General features: G+C 41.8%; 1 protein-coding gene across 2 annotated transcripts in view; it reads right to left on the reverse strand.

The window, feature by feature from the left end:
* Positions 1 to 16,001, reverse strand: part of LOC129814074 (cadherin-18-like) — a 65,081-nt gene extending 49,080 nt beyond the window's left edge. For both annotated transcript variants that reach the window (XM_055866858.1, XM_055866857.1), the window contains exon 1: positions 15,637 to 16,001. The gene's annotated coding sequence lies outside the window, so the exon portion shown is untranslated. The remainder of the gene's footprint in view (positions 1 to 15,636) is intronic.
* Positions 16,002 to 18,482: the final 2,481 nt, after the last annotated feature.

Genomic DNA, 18,482 nt, shown 5'->3' on the forward strand with positions numbered 1-18,482 from the left:
TTACTTGTTCCTTTTATTACTAATTCTTATTCATATTTTTTTTAACTGCATTGTTGGTTAGGGGCTTGTAAGCATTTCACTGTAAGGTCTACACTTGTATTCAGCGCATGTGACCAATTTATTTCTTTTTTGATTTGAAGGGAGCTTTATATAGCACAAGCACAAAAGGGCTTGGGATTCATTATAATGGAGTTGATGGCAGGGGCATACTAGGGTTGAATAGCGGGGATCCGGTTACCAAGATGTCCTAAGTGCTCCACAATAGCCTGCTGTTCTCATCTGTCCTCATCTGCATTATTTAGTTATTTCGTTTTCCAAAATGAAAGTAAAAGATGCAAAAACGAAACTTAAGAACAGGAAGCATAGATTGTAGTCCACATAGAACCGATCTACTGCTTCTTAGTTTTGCTTTCAATGAGAATGACAGATCTATAAAATACATTTCTATGTGAATTTGGTCAGGTCACCCAAAAAGTTACCAATTGCAGCTTTAATTAAGGATGCAGAGCGCTAACACTGGCTTATTATCTTTAGCCAACCCTTATGCTGAGCGAGAGTAGCTTGTTAGCTACCACCAACCCTGTACAAACCTGTGGCTAACTCCACTGCTGCTGCACTTTGACTTTCTGACTGTTCTTCCCTCTGCACCTCATTCGTTGCTGCCAGCTCAACCTGCTTGCTTTTTTTGCCTCTCTTTCGGGGGAAGTTCTGGATTTTCATTTGCTCTGTGCTATGCTCCAGACTTGAGTGACAGGGATTTTGCTGAGTGATAACATTGACATCTAACAGGTGCTGTAGGGATGGGGTCAATGGACGTGAGTGGACCCAAAGATTGTCTATTATATTGACAAGATATTGACAAGATAGTCAAGTGACCTCTCTAACAATACTTGTCCTCAAAGATGGAAGGCAGTCGGGAAGAGGCGAGATCAGGTCGGACCTTTCTAGCCAATGAGAGGGATGAGACGCGTGTGAACAACAGAGATAGATAGAGAACTAAATTCTGTATCTTTGCCATTATCATGTCTGTGACAGCATGGGGAATGTCCATGCTAAAACAAGTTATATCCATGATGAGTCCTCTATCTATCTATCTCTATGACAACAGACACAACTCTGATATAAAGTAATTTTATCTTCATTTTGATTAAATGCCACGTGCGTCCACTTATATTAGTGCATTCCAAACAACCTAACCATTACGTAACTTCTGTTCGATCAAATAAGCCTGACGTAGCAAATTAGAAATTACATTTTTTGTTGACCAAATTGAACCCTCTCTCATTGACCTCCATACAAAAATTCTTCACTCGTGGGTTTATTTTCGTGGAGAGATTTTGGGCCGAGTAAAACCTTTCGCTTCGCCTCTTCCTCTCTGGCAGTCCACTGCATTGTGAAATCTCGCCCATTCACAGCAGGCACCGCGTCGATCCTTGGGATGTCCCTTCCCTAAAACCTACCTCTAACCATACTCTTCCCCAAACCTTAACCATAACCATAACCCCTACCTAACATTAACCCTTACCTAAACCATTTTACATTTCAACTTCAATGAGGTAGGAACGTCCCAAGAATTCTGGATAGCAAGGAACCTGCAGTGCCTGCTACTGCCTAGCACAGTATATTGCATTGTTTATTTTTGTCAATCATTTTATACTGCCTAGCGCAGGTTATGTGTGAAAATGGAAACTCATAACTGAAATCCTTATTATTATTTATAAAATGTTTTAACATCTAATTGTTCAGGGCTAATCGCCCAGGCCTAATGAGGCCACTGGGTTATATGGACAACCCCCCCAATGCTAATTAAGATGCTAGTTACCACATGGCTTGATCTACAGTAGGAACTCAGAAGGTTTGGAATATAGCAGTCCTTATCCTCTTTTCAACAGACATAATTGTTCATGGATACTCACATAATTCAAACATTTACAAAGAAAATAACAACATATGTGTTCTTTCACCTATGAAAAATACATAAATTCTCCTCACCTCAATGTTTTGTCATATTGACATGAATTGACCAGGTGGATGAGGTCTACGAAGAAGTCACACATTTTAACCTTAAAAATATTACACATTACCATTTGGATTGGGAGTAATAACAAGCAACCCGTGAGACAATCAATCTTGGTCTTCCCTACACGTAATGATATCAAAGAGCACTTGCTGTACTGTGCCTGTCATGCTAGTTGATATTTGAAAGACAATGACGAGGCTTTAAGATATAACTGTAACATATAATTGAACGAGAGGGTTAGAATTTGCTATTGGGAGGTCCTTTAAAACTTCTTATGGCTGCAATCCCGTCACCGGGATGATATGACAACAGCCAGTGACAGTGCAGGACGCCAAATTCAAACAACAGAAATCTCATAATTAAAATTCCTCAGACATTCATGTGTCTTATATCATTTTAAAGGTAATCTTGTTGTTAATCCCACCAAAGTGTCCAATTTCAAATATGCTTTTCAGCGAAAGCACTACCAACAATTATGTTAGGTCACCACAAAACCACAATAAGCACAGCCATTTTTCCAGCGAAAGATAGCTTTCACAAAAAGCAGAAATAGAGATAAAATGAATCACTAACCTTTGATTATCTTCATCAGATGACACTCTTAGAACTTCATGTTACACAATACATGCATGTTTTGTTTGATAAAGTTTATATTTATATAAAAAAATCTGAGTTTACATTGGCGCGTTACATTCACTAGTTCCAAAAACATCAAGTGATTTTGCATAGCCACATCGTTTCAACAGAAATACTCATCATAAATGTAGATGATAATACAAGTTATACACATGGAATTATAGATATACCTCTCCTTAATACAACCGCTGTGTCAGATTTCAAAAAAACTTTACGGAAAAATAAACCATGCAATAATCTGAGACGGAGTTCAGAACAATAGCCAAATTAGCCGCCATGTTGGACTCAACAGAAACCAGAAAATACATGATAAATGTTTCCTTACCTTTGATGAACTTCATCAGAATGCAGTCCTAGGAATCCCAGGTCCACAACAAATGCTTGATTTGTTCGATAATGTCCGTTATTTATGTCCAATTAGCTACTTCGAATTGTTTACCAAACGCGCTAACCAAAGTCACAAAGAGCGTCCACTATAACGTGACGAAATGTCCAAAAGTTCCGTAACAGTCAGTAGAAACATGTCAAACGATGTACTGAATCAATCTTTAGAATGTTGTTAACATACATCTTGAATAACGTTCCAACTGGAGAATTACATTTACTTCAGTTGACCGATGGAACGGAGCTGCCTATCACGTGAACGCGCCAGTTCAATGCGTGGGCACCTCATGGCAGTGATTACTCATTCCTTTCTCCGTCGGCCCCCCTTCACATTAGAGTCATCAGACAAAATTCTATTGACTGTTGACATCTAGTGGAAGCCGTAGGAAGTGAAAACTCATCCATATCTCACTGTAATTTCAATGAGAGCTTGGTTAAAAATCTGCCACCCCCAGAAAAAATCCAAACAGAAAGTGGAACTTCTCAGGTTTTTGCCTGCCATATGAGTTATGTTGTACTCACAGACATAATTCAAACAGTTTTAGAAACTTCAGAGTGTTTTCTATCCAATACTACTAATAATATGCATATATTAGCAACTATGACATAGGAGCAGGCCTTTTACTCTGGGCACCTCTGTGCACCTTTCATCCAAGCTACTCAATACTGCCCATTCAGCCATAAGAAGTTAAAAGCATTTTTCCAATGCATGGCAACTACATCAGCATGTCACCTAGAATGATCGCTCATCAAATGAATCAACATTTAATGCAAACGTGTTTAACCAAACCCTTGAGACACAGTAATTCCTTAACAATGAGTGGACCTGACAAGGTCCCATTATCCACTATCAGCTTAGTTCGGCATCAGTGTTACATGCTGTCAGGGAGTATTTAGCCTAAAAGGAAGGAAGACATAAATTACACGACCTGACTTAAATAGGTAGGACTAATCACAGTTACATATCATTTAAGAATGAGAAGTCAAGATATGATGAAGAGAGAGGATATGTAATATCTTCAAAGTGGGAAATTGGAACTACAGTATATTACGTGATATTAGCACTGTAGGGCACCATAGTTTTACCTGGTCACATAGTCAGCAAAACTCCTGGCCTGTCACGCCCTGACCTTAGAGATCCTTTTTATGTCTCTATTTTGGTTTGGTAGCTTTTTCCCACTTAGGTATACTTCGGTAGCCTTTTCCCACCTGTGTTTTGTGGGTAGTTGTTTTCTGTCTTTGTGTCTGTACCAGACAGAACTGTTTCGTGTTGTTCGATATTCGTTTATCACTTTGTTATTTTTGTCATAATGTTCACTTCTCATTAAAAGGCATGAACACTTACCACGCTGCGTTTTGGTCTCCTCCCTTAGACCATCGTTACATGGCCTTTGTTATTATATGCAATATGCCTGTGTATCCAAATTATGATTCATGTATTATTTGTCTAAGCTTTGACAATGTCTTTAGTAATTTAAATTAATATTTTGCAATGGGTTTAGTGATGAAAGCTTTTCATCATGCACATTTCCCATGCTTTCCTTCCAGTCTGCTAGGCAGCTGGCAATTTAGAAGAGGGGGGCATGCACATGGTGGAGCCTTCTCTTATCTTTTGAAATTGTGTATAAATGTCACATTGAAATTCCACAGTTGGGCATTAGCCAAAGATAACGGATGGGCACTGCTACTGGTAATTTATTGTCATGGTTGAGGCAGTGGTGGTGTGTGACTGAGATTACAAAAGGGGTGTCAGAAAGCACAAGCTGGGGCCTGATATAAGGTCCAACAAGAAAAAAACGATGTGATAAGAAATCATATCTGTATTGACTTTATAGCATAGCACTGATAATCTTCATTTGAATGGCAAAGTTGTGCAGGGCAATACATGCATTATTGAAGTCATTCTTGGAACTGTCCATTTCATTATCAATAAAGTTTAAAGGAGTTCAATTTATTTTCCTCTTCCTGTGTTAAGACACAAAAACAGTTCTGGATAAAGGTTTACTACAGTATCTTAGAACCCAACATATCTTAGATGTCATTGTAGTGAAAAAATTGGTCTAAATGTTCCAATTTACCCTTCCCATGAAGTAGGTTCAAATCCAAGATAATTTCCTGCCGCACTCTCTCGCTCTCTCTCTCTGTCTCTTTCAAGCTAAACTAGGAAACGGTATCAGCCATTTGATGGAAACTTCTTTTTAAGTTTTTGTCTTTCTTTCTTCTCCTCCCCTGGCTCAGAGCACTTGAGTGTGCCTCTTACATCACATAGAGTTCCCATCGTAACGTCCCTCTCTTTCTTCTTCACTCAACTTCATATGCTTTGTACTTCTCTACACATAAAAGTGTACTCGCTCTAGGTTTCTCCTCAGGAGCTGGCTACCCACTTATAACCCTTCTGACACCTTCCGAATCCCCCTTTTCCCTTTTCCTCCAAATTGCTCTCAACATTTGGGGACTGTAAAAGTATTTCCAATTTCCTGTCACCCTACTTCACTCATTCTCTAACACTGGGGTGTCAGATGAATTAGAAATGGGAAAATGGGCCCTTACAGAGACTGGACAGTCTTTATCTCATGAGCGTGTTATTTCTGTGGCCAAAGTTTAATCGCTGTCTGGGGTCACCGGTATAGGTCCATCAAATATTCCTGTGGACATTCTCAGTGACAGGGTGCCTTTCTGAGTAAGTGATAGAGTGGCTAAAGAGCAGATAACTGGCAAGTGTCATCAGCATCAATCTCTAGTTATTCTGACTGGTTGCTGGGGAAGCTGGGGGTGTAGTGGAGGTGCTGAAGCAAGACAAGGTTGGTCTTCTTGATGCTCTATTATTCTCAATATGTTCTCACACAATGACATGATGTCTGTTTTTTTTTACAGTTTGTTTTTGAATTTGATCGGTAGCTGTGTAAGTTTTGTTAGACCTGTCTAAAACATGAGTGCTAATCAACATCATTCCAGTAGAATATCATTCTAGTAGATGTGTCAAGATGTGCCATAGGGAGATGAGTCATAGTTTTGGGACTACGTGAATGGAATATAATCATGCATACCTCTATACACCTGCATTTCCATGCAAGTGACCGACACACAACTTGACAATGAATCTGTCCTTGAGTAATTTATCTCTTGAATCAGCCAAGGTGCATATGGCACAGTATTTGTTCTTACACCACACCACTGTTGGTTTCTCCTTGGGAATAGGAAAGGTGTGTTACGCAAACACCATTTGAATTGTTGCTGAAATGACCAGATTGATTTGGGATTGGCTTTTGTAAATGTTACCTGTGTGAATTCTATATTTTGCTGAGCACACTACTGGTAGGCCATAATTGCCTGGAATACTCTGGAGTGTATCCCTTACTATAGAAATGCCAGTGGAGCTGCCAAAGCTGGACAAAAGAGGGGACCACAGTAAGAGGTCATATACCAACTACAGCAGTACAATACATTATACAGAGGACATACTTGTACAGATCTGTCAATATCAAGAAGGTCTAACATTTTTGGTAACATATCCCATAACAGCACATTCTAGTTATCCACTGTATGGCATACCTCTCATGTTATGACTGATGTGTTGCCATAGCCTGTATGTTAGTATTGTCCTTTAAAGTTATTTTGGTTTGCTGTCTCTTTTTTGTCTCCTTTATTGTTTTGTTGTAGTTCCCTCCCCCTTGTTGCTCACCATGGCAACCAGCACACTTGGGAGCTACCACACCTGAGCCTGATGAGCTTAAAGAGCCATTGGCAACATTTAAAAAGGAGCACCTAGCTCAATTCCTCCATTCTGGTTACTCACAGATCCTGTTGTTGATCTAGCCTTGGTAGAGAAAAGGAAAGATTGGTCAGGAGTCAGTGATAAAGGGAAACTGGTTGAGAATACATTGGTAGAAGTGTTTATGCTTTTCACAGATGGATCCAAGGACCCTGAATGTGATGTGCAGATATGTAGAAGACTAACAGATGAATTGTCAGTATACTCAGTTGAACTGTTTGCGATAATAGTTGCCCTCCAATGGGTGGAGGACGTACAACCTGTTAGAATTATAGTATGCTTAGATTCTGAAGGAAATTATAGACCAGTTAGCCAAAAAAGCTTTGAAATGAGATATTGATATAAGATCAGAGCCATTTTAATAGATGTGTGGAAGAAGAGATGGGACTCTGAGCCCAACAGAAGGTATTTATATGCCCTCCACAGGAAGGTTGATGGACCAAATTCAAAGGTCAGATTAGGAAGGGAGAGGTGGTGATTGCGCTTACGACATTGTACATTGAACTTGTCATTACATCTGGTTGTCAAGCATGTGAATGGTTTGTGTTTGGTCAATGACACGGTGGAGCATGTGTACCATTGTTTTTAAAGATGTTGATGAAGGAAAGTTTGAAGTGTAGGGTCATTGAGGTTGGTTGGTTGGTTGTGGGGGGGGGGGGGGGGGGAAAGGGATATTGGGGGAGGGTCTATTAGAAGTTAGTAGGGCTCTTTTTTTATTTTCTCAGAAGTACTCAGTTACAATAGGAGGATTTAGAGATGTTGTAAGCTGTGAATACCACGCAATCCAGCACAGTAGCTGGTGGCATGCACCTTTAACGTTGGTTTGCAAAATTCCATTATCATAGAAGAATGTGTCCCTTCTGCTGCTGGTGAGGACATAGACCGTGACTGGGTATGAGTTCGCCGTCTCTGCCATGGTATATATCCGCAACCCAAACCTTGTTGCCACCTGGACAGAGCCGAACGATGAGTGCTTCGATATACAACGTCTGCTATTGACCAGATTAGGGGCAGTCACTCACTGAGTTTCTGAAAATGCGGACACTTGCGCTGTTCTTCCTCCTGTGCCAGTGGCGAGGCAACGTGCCAACAACGGACCTATAAGCGACCGGATGGAAACATACTGTTGGGCATCCTACTGGGGGTGGTGGCCATCTTGCTCACCAGTAGCTAGGACTTAAGTCTAGGGACTGTGTTGTGTTTTAAATGTTGTCAACCCCAACTTACTAATAAAGACTGTCTGTCAATTAACCACAGGTCATGATGTTGACATTATGAAAGAGTCTAGCAATTATCCCAACTTCCTTTGGTCATTAGGCTTTAGGGCTCGAGTACATTGCCAGTCTGAGCCATGTCACACAGTCAGAACTCAACTGCAGACCCTGATGACAGTACTGTAAGGATGCATGTCTGCATATCAACATGCTGTAATATTAAGATTTCCTCTTTTGTGGAAGGGCTTTAGACGGCCCTCTGCTGAAGGACAGCTTCTGAGCTACATTGTGGGTTAAATGACGGTGAAACTATAAACATTTAAAATATATGTATAACAAGATGGTTGCTTGATGGGCTCTGGATAGAAGGGACTGTTTGAGAGAAAAGGTAAGATTATACCAAACCTACATAAAATGTTGCTAATCTGCAAAACTAGTTAATGGTGGGTATTTCTCTGCTCTGTCAGTCAGTTGGTTGCATTTCCCATCAGATGTCAGAGATTTACACTAAACCGGCATGCTGAAATGCTGCAACTGAAGTCAAATCAACACAAGATCAAACCCACAGTGCTTATAATGGAGGCTACCCATTGGGCACAGATGTCATTTCAATGTCTGTTCCACGTTGGTGAATATAAATGATGTGGGAAAAAGATTGATTCAACCAGTTTGTGCCCAGTGGTTGACTTCATTAATGTCAGGCCAAAGAATCATCACTCAAGGCTGGTTTAAGTGAGGTGTTGGACTGTTCTATATCTGCATCCAAAATGGCACCCTATTAGCTATATAGTGCACAACTTTGGGGCAAAAGTAAATATAGGGAATAGGGTGCCATTTTGGACATTACCAATCTCTCACCTTCTACCTATACCAGGACCGAGTAAGAACATTACAGATGAAGTGATATCACTGCACATCCTCTACATTCACATGTCATTTGAGATTCTGTTGTCTGTCTGAGGTATACTGCCTGAGGCAGTATGAAAAGCCATTCACAAGCCCACTGTCAGTGCTGGTGCATCCAATTCAACAACATCAACAGACAAAGGAGCACTCCATACCTGTTTGGAATAGAGGTTATTGATGTCCCAATGAGTCATACCTGGCTGCACCATTACCACTTAGGCTACATTTTACTCCACAGTGGCTGAGGTATATTCCACAGTAGCTGAGGTATATATATTTTCTTACAGTAGACAAGGAATAAATCCAGCAAGATATTGCTGAGAAACTAAGCCTGCATAATTAAATGTTGCCTATTCATAATGGTTAGTGCAATATGTACTAGGGATTAATATTTTCCCGAAAATATACCAGGTCTCAATACCGGGCATAATTCATATTTATCATGAGAGTCCTGGGAATTCTGCAAAAATTGGAAGTGCCCATTTAAAGCGTTTATAACTATGCGCCACTGTGTAAAGATTTCAGAGCAACTTAAACAGATATTTAGTCATATCATGTTCCTCAATTAATTCAGCGCATTTCAGCAGTAGGCTATCTCGACACAGAATGTGCTCAGAGCGCACCCCGAGCATAGCGTTGTCGAATCACACAAACTTTGAAACGGCAGTCAAACAAAAGTAAAATGACCAAAGTTGCTAAGCTTGCTAGATAATCTCCTTCAACGAACGACAGAATATATCCTATATTTGGCAAAATTGTGTTGATGATTATACAGATAGCAGATCAGCTCATGAATAACAGGGAGATGAAGAATGAAAATTGTTTAAATATCAAGATACTGTATCTTAATAACGGGGACCAACTCTGTTTTAAAAATATCCATATCTACTCTCATACTGTTTGTTGAACACATTCTCTGCTCATATGGGCAGCAAGTACGAGACGTAGGAATTGCTATAGGGTATTTTGACATGCATAGGTGACAGACGGGCTTTGATAATGTAACCTATGTATTACATAATATAGTTAGGAATTTGCATGCGAGACAGGAGTCAGGGATTGGAACTGGATAAGAAAATAGCCTAGGCTGTAGGAAAGGACTGCTTGTTGTGACAGAGACATCAGTAATCTTCAGGTCGGAAAGTCAGAGCTCTAGGAAGAGGCCCAAGTTCCCGAGGTGGATGACGGTTCAAACCGATTTTTCCCAGTCGGAGCTAGTTTTTTCCGAGTTCCCAATTGTTTTTAACACGGCAATACTGTTGTCCATTTCTCTCCAACCCTGTTCCTGGAGAGCTACCCTCACCTAGACTTTGCTCCAACCCAAGTTGTAACTAACCAGATTCAGGGGATCAACCAGCTAATTATTAGAATCAGGTGCGCTAAATTAGGGATGGAGTGAAAACCTACAGTATGGCTGCTCTCCAGGAACAGGGTTGGAGAACCCTGTTGTAGGGGTTTCCTGTAGAGTGTATTAACTATATTCGGGTCACGTGTGTGGTCCGGCAGTGCCAATTATGTGTATACTTTAAATTGATGTTGACTTTGTGTGAAGTAAATAAGCTAGGCTAAAGGCTTCCATGCGACAACCTGTTTTGATAATGTTGCAATACATTTTTTTTGCTAATCTGCTCCTGCGCATGTTGTGTATTTTGTTGAATTGTATTAGTGCGACATTGGGGAAATGTTTTATAATTTCTTGGTTCTTGTCATTGTATTTTTTCGGGAAATGTGAAGTGTTCCCGGAGAGTGAACCCGGTTATGTTAATCCATAATATGTATTTAATGAATGGAAGCAATAACGAATATTCAACAATTATTTTGTGTTTTCACACTGTGAATGAAGATGCCCTTCTATTGAAATACGCACATGAATACAACATAATGAAATACACAAATGTGTAGTACACTGCCCTGCCAACATACACACATGTCTGCTCTCAAGCATTTACGCACGCACGCACGCACGCACGCACGCACGCACGCACGCACGCACGCACACACACACACACACACACACACACACACACACACACACACACACCTACCTATCGGTAGCCTCAAAACCCTGACGTTATCCAGCCATGCAAACTGAAATTGAATAATGTGAGATGTCTACTTTTTAGCCTCTGATGTTTGGTTGTTGATGTGCGCTTCAATAGTCTGTCAGTTCATGGATTTATACTCTAAATGGCTGCTTTCACTTGAATTGCTTCATCACAAAAGCCCCTCATTTTGCAGAGATTGTACACAGGGCTGCAAAAATACCTTTTACGTGTCTGCGGAATTTCTCCCTTACATGTTAAGGGTTTGATATTGTCTCTGTCTTCTCCATAGAGATCCTATTAAATTACTAGAGAGGCTTTGTCATAAACTCTCAAAGTACCATAATGGGGCGAAAATGGCAGACATCTTGGTCAGGGAGAAATCCAAAACCAGTCTAATTGGAATGGATGGCAGTTGAGGCATAGATTATGAATTTTCTGCTTTTTTCTTAAAAAATAAAAGGCATGTGATGTATCAGAAAATGTGAAATGGAATTATAGTCAACCTAAAATATTGTCATATAATTATGCAGACCGTTTATAAAGGTTTAATACCAATCTTCTGAATAAATGGCCTCTAAAATATATGTAAACAGACCATAAATGTCTCAGATTTTATTATTGGAAAGCTGTGAGTGCTAGTATATGATACAATATCAGTACTTACACAACAGGTGGTTCTAATCCTAAATGCTGATTGGTTAAAACTGTCACGATCGTCGTAACATTGTGGAAGAGAGGAGGACCAAGGTGCAGTGTGATAACAATACATCCTCTTTTATTTGAAGACGAAAACGAAACGAACACTGACAAACTAAACAAAACAACAAACGACCGTGAAGCTATAAAACGAAAGTGCAGACACAAGCAACTAACGTAAAGACATAGACAATCACCCACGAACTACCTAATGAATATGGCTGCCTAAATATGGTTCCCAATCAGAGACAACGATAGACAGCTGTCTCTATTTGAGAACCAATCTAGGCAACCATAGACATACATAACCCTAGACTACACACTGCCCCATAACCATACAAAACCCCTAGACAATACAAAACACATACATCCCCCATGTCACACCCTGACCTAACTAAAATAATAAAGAAAACAAAGATAACTAAGGCCAGGGCGTGACAGTACCCCCCCGACCCCCCCCAAAGGTGCGGACTCCGGCTGCAAAACCTGACACAGAAGGGGAGGGTCCGGATGGGCCTTCTCACGGCGGCGGCTCGGGTGCGGGACGTGGACCCCACCCCACCATAGTGAATCCCCGCTTTCGTGGCCTCCTCTTAACGGCGACCCTCCAAATTAACCCCACTGGACTGATGGGCGCCTCTGGACGGAGGGGCAGCTCCGGACTGAGGGGCAGCTCCGGACTGAGGGGCAGCTCTGGACTGAGGGGCAGCTCTGGACTGAGGGGCAGCTCCGGGATCTCCTGACTGGCGGACAGCTCAGGCAGCTCCTGACTGGCGGGCGGGTCTGGCAGCTCCTGACTGGCGGGCGGATCTGGCAGCTCCTGACTGGGTGTGACATGGGCGGCAGGCGGGCAGGTCTGGCAGCTCCTGACTGGCGGGCGGTTCTGGTAGCTCCTGACTGACGGGCGGCTCTGGCGGCTCCTGACTGACGGACGGCTCTAGCGACTCCTGCCTGATGGACGGCTCTGAAGGCTCAATACAGACGGGCGGCTTTGAAGGCTCAGGACAGACAGGCAGTTTTGATGGCTCAGGACAGACGGGCGGCTCAGACGGCGCTGGGCAGACGGGCAGCTCAGACGGCGCTGGGCAGACGGGCAGCGCAGGCTGCGCTGGGCAGACAGCAGATTCTGGCCTCCTGAGGCGCACAGTAAGCCTGGTGCGTGGTGCCGGAACTGGTTGTACCGGGCTAAGGACATGCACCACAGGGCGAGTGCGTGGAGGAGGAACAGGGCTCTGGAGATGCACTGGAAGCCTGGTGCGTGGTGTTGGCACTGGTGTTAATGGGCTGGGGCGAGGAGGTGGCACCGGATAGACCGGACCGTGAAGGCGTACTGGAGCTTTTGAGCACCGAGCCTGCCCAACCTTACCTGGTTGAATGCTCCCGGTAGCCAGGCCAGTACGGCGAGGTGGAATAGCCCGCACTGGGCTGTGTTGGCGAACCGGGGACACCATGTGTAAGGCTGGTGCCATGTACGTCGGCCCGAGGAGATGCACTGGAGATCAGATGCATTGAGCCGGCTTCATGGCACCTGGCTCGATGCCCACTCTAGCCCGGTCGTTATGAGGAGCTGGGATGTACCGCACCGGGCTATGTACACATACAGGAGACTTTCGGTCGTTATGAGGAGCTGGGATGTACCGCACCGGGCTATGTACACATACAGGAGACTTTCTGCGCTCTTCCGCATAACACGGTGTCTGCCCGTACTCCCGCTCTCCACAGTAAGCACAAGGAGTTGGCGCAGGTTTCCTACCTGACTTTGACACACTCCCCGAGAGCCCCCCCTCAATAAATATTTAGGGCTGCTTCTCTGGCTTCCAGCCGTGCTTCCGTGCTGCCTCCTCATACCACCGCCTCTCGGCTTTAGCTGCCTCCAGCTCTTCACGAGGGCGGCGATATTCTCCAGGTTGTGCCCAGGGTCCTCCGCCGTCCAGAATTTCCTCCCAATTCCAATAGTCCTGCGATCGCTGCTGCTGCCTTGTATCACGCTGCTTGGTCCGGGTTTGGTGTCCGATTCTGTCACGATCGTCGTAACATTGTGGAAGAGAGGAGGACCAAGGCGCAGCGTGATAACAATACATCCTCTTTTATTTGAAGACGAAAACGAAACGAACACTGACAAACTAAACAAAACAACAAACGACCGTGAAGCTATAAAACGAAAGTGCAGACACAAGCAACTAACGTAAAGACATAGACAATCACCCACGAACTACCTAATGAATATGACTGCCTAAATATGGTTCCCAATCAGAGACAACGATAGACAGCTGTCTCTAATTGAGAACCAATCTAGGCAACCATAGACATACATAACCCTAGACTACACACTGCCCCATAACCAAACAAAACCCCTAGACAATACACAACACATACATCCCCCATGTCACACCCTGACCTAAGTAAAATAATAAAGAAAACAAAGATAACTAAGGCCAGGGCGTGACAAAAACTGCATTCCAGCCGTTGTCTATTCCACAAGTTACCACCAGCTAAATCTACAGTATGATGTTGAATTGGCTATTTACTTTTTCCCATCTGACTGTGCAATCCACTGGCTCATCGGCCCAGACAGGCAATTTATACATTTGATCTCCACTATAAAAAGCATCTAGACATTCTCACATTTCATTTAGACTAACATTTAGTTTTAAACAGCAGAGATTTGTATAAACCTTGCCGTCTGTTTTTCCTACATTTGCAACATTGTTTCAATATTCAAATTCAGCATCATTTCATGGATATAGACAAAGAAATGTCAATTGAAAAAAGGTCAAATGAAAGTGCAGTATTTCCAGCTTCAGTTTGAAGTGATTGTGTTAGCTGTGTTGATGGCTAGCTTCTCTGAACAACACTGTCCTGACGAGAGAGCCCATTTTCTATGCCAGGTGATATCAGGCCTCATTAGCTCATTGTTATGGATGTATCCAAATACATGTCACTAGAAAACAGCTTAAACAAATGCAAATGCAGCTACTTTGTTGTTATTCTGGCTGCACTGTTTGACGTGAATGTACAGTAAGTTAGCCGTAGTTGGCTAGCTAGCAAGCAAGGGATAGGAACGTTGCCAGCCAGTATGGCAATGAAACATTTAGAACAAAATACTTGGTTGTGTCTGTAGATGCAGAACAAAAACACTGTTCGACTGTGTCGCGTATCTGGCAATCAAATCGATAGAATAAACGACCAGCCGGCTTGGGTAGCAACCCTAGATTTGTGTCGGGACTATATCATGGGGAAGGATGAAATAGTATGAATAAAATCATCAAAATAACATTTTTATGAAAATATGTAAACCATTATTGGAATATGTTGGTAACCCGTAGTATAAAAGTGATAATACCCTCGAAGTCGGTGTTTGTAGGATATATTGACAAGGTTTGCCGCCCCTCGACTTCGTCTCTCTAACAACACCCGTGCCAATATATCCTACAAACCACGGCTTCTCTGGCATTATCACTTAATTGTTGCATTTAGAACTTGTCTAAGTCCTATTATCAACTGATTTGAGCCAGTTTATGACTAGGGATTGACTGCACTGTTTAAATTGAATGATGGCATATTGGCAGTTCATTTTTATAATTCATGGAATACTTTCTCTAAAACTATCTGGCCAGCTAGCTAACACACATACAGTTTAGATTTTTTTTTCACATTCATTGTTTTAAACATTATCTTATCACAGCACTGGGAAACCATGGTTGACCAATTCCCTTACCAACATGGCTGACCTTTTGACTGTCATAAGAAGGTTCATGTCCATTCTAGTCTCCTCCACCACATCCTCTGAACATTCTCTTAAAATCTCTCATTAGACAACACAACAAAATCCATCCCTTATGAGTGAAAATTCCCCAAGCCGGAAATGTCTCTCTTAAAAATCACACACAAAGCGTTCTTTAAAAAGCAACTGAAAACAACATTTTCTATCAACTAGAACATCTCAGAAGTGTTCCATCCTACCTGTTTCACTTTCAGTTAAATCTCAGGGCTCCATCTCAAAGCCACGTGGATCAGGTACAGAAACCACATGCAGAGGGGAATGCAATGCATACGCTCAATTCCGGATGGCGTAAAGAATGAACAACTCCACATCCAGTCACCCACGAGACCTAGGGATGTGCATTGTCCTCATTTCAGCACCGTCGAGAACAGCTCCAAGGAAAAAATGTCCATTACAAGAAAAAGGATAGAGAAAAAGCTGGGGGAAAGGAGAGAATGCCAGCACAATACTCTGCCAGTCTGCTCTCTATCCCTTTATCGGTCCCCCTCTCTCCACTCTCTCTATCGCTCTATTTTTCTCTCCCCCTCTCTCTCTCACACTTTCTCGCTCTCTCACACACACACACACACACACACACACACACACACACACACACACACACACACACACACACACACACACACACACACACACACACACACACACACACACACACACACACACACACACACACACACACACACACACACACACACACACACACACACTCTTCTCTGCTCTTGCACTCACAGCTGTGTAATCAATTGGGTCTGATAGAAAATAATGGCACTCGATTTAACAGGACAATCAATACGATGTATTGTATCCCCCTGACTCTACCCCAGGCTGCTGCGACTGTACTGAATGGATTACAACACACCAATTAGACATTTGGCAGAGTGCAACAGACACACTATATTCCAAAAGAAAAAATAAATACATCTGCAGCATTGTAACATAGGGAACACTCAAATTGATGCAAAGTATGAGCTAATAGAATAATACATTTAAATCCAAAGGGTGGGAAGGGGACTGACTGGCACCTTCCTTGGGGAATACTGTAGGACTCCTTGGGGAAAATAGTCTTTACAATTGTCACTGTTTGATAGAAAACGTAATGGAACTCCCCACTGTGTGTCTTCTGGTCAAGTAGAAATGCAGCTAAGTATTATAATAAACACAGGCTAACATTGATGCGCCGTACCCCTTGAATTTTTCCACATTTTGTTATGTTGCAGTCTTTCTAAAATTGATTAAATAGCTTTTATTCCTCCCTCATCAATCTACACACAATACCCCATAATGACAAAGCAAAAACAGGTTTTTGGATTTTTTTGCAAATGTATAAAACAAAAAAAACTTATCTCATTTACATGAGAATTCAGACCCTTTACTCAGTACTTTGTTGATTATAGTCTCAAGTGTCCTTGGGTATGAAGCTATAAGCTTGGCACAAATGTATTTGGGGAGTTTCTCTCACTCTTCTCTGCAGATACTCTCAAGCTCTGTCAGGTTGGATGGGGAGCGTCGCTGCACAGCTATTTTTTGGTCTCTGTTCGATCTGGTTCAAGTCCGCGCTCTGGCTGGGCCACTCAAGGACATTCAGAGACTTGTCCCGAAGCCACTCCTACATTGTCTTGGCTGTGTGCTTAGGTACGTTGTCCTGTTGGAAGGGGAACTTTAGCCCGAGTATGAGGTCCTGAGCTCTCTGGAGCAGGTTTTCATGAAGGATCTCTCTGTACAAGTTGTAGAAACATCTCTAGGATGATCAATGGAAACAGGATGACCTGAGCTCAATTTCGAGTCTCATAGCAAAGGGTCTGAATTTCTTATATAAATAAAGTATTTCTGTTTTCATTTGTAATACATTTGCTACAATTTCTAAAAAACAGTTTTTCTTTGTCATTATGGGGTATTTTGTGTAGATTGATGAGGAAAAAAAGCAATTTAATCAACTTTAGAATAAAGCTGTAACTTAACAAAATGTGTAAAAAGTCAAGGGGTCTGAATCCATTCCGAATGCACTGTACAGTAGGATAATGTACTGTGTATGTGTACTGTAGCATATGCACATCCGAAAGCACTCAAAAAATGTCTTATCTAGGTTTTTATTTTTGTTCATTCTGAGGACAGGATTTGACCTGAATGTAATCAGACTTCAAATCTCTGAAAATAACCTTCAGTTTATAAATCAAATTCATCAAATTAGAGTATCTTAAAGAAAACCTCAGATGTAAAGTATTATAATTGTCTCTATCATATCCATAATTGCCATATGTTAGAGACAGAGAAAACAAATAGGTTCTTCTAGGAATTATCATTGAGTACTGAAGCGTTCTTCAGTTTATAATGGACTACCATTAACAATTAAAAATCCTTACAGCACTAAGATATTACGCAACTGTTAATATAAGGCCACATTATTTAAGATCCTTTATCAGATGGTGAATCATCCATGTGAAGATGAAAGTCGCACTCCAGTCTCCTTTTCACCTCTGTTATCAGCTGATTTACTTAACAAAAGGCACATCTCAATAAATGGTTGAGGTATCCTCATGACATGGCACAAGTACGGGGGTGGGCCTTTCCTCTTCTGTTCTCTATTGCTCCTCTACTGTTCTTGCAAGCATGGCGGGAGGCCGATGACATCAGAGGGCACCATAAGACCTACTCCTTATTAATTTGGCCTACTCCTTGAAGTTTGCAAAAAAAATACTTTGCTCAAACATATTTTTGTCCCCCTTAAGTGTGTGTACAGTACTGTATTCATACGTGGGATATTGTTTCTCAACAGGAAAAGTACAACAATAGCTCGAGTGCGTCTTTAAAGAGAAATCTAAAAACATGTTTTACTTCATATTCATCATCTCCAGCACCACTTCAACATCAACATACACTACCATTCAAAAGTTTGGGGTCACTTAGAAATGTCTTTGTTTTAGAAGGAGAAAGATAAGCAATTTATTTTTGTCCATGAAAAAACACCAAACTGATCAGACATACAGTGTAGACTTTGTAAATGTTGTAAATGACTATTTTAGATGGA

The sequence above is a fragment of the Salvelinus fontinalis genome, chromosome 17 (assembly GCF_029448725.1).
Source record: "Salvelinus fontinalis isolate EN_2023a chromosome 17, ASM2944872v1, whole genome shotgun sequence".
In the NCBI taxonomy this organism is placed as follows: domain Eukaryota; kingdom Metazoa; phylum Chordata; class Actinopteri; order Salmoniformes; family Salmonidae; genus Salvelinus; species Salvelinus fontinalis.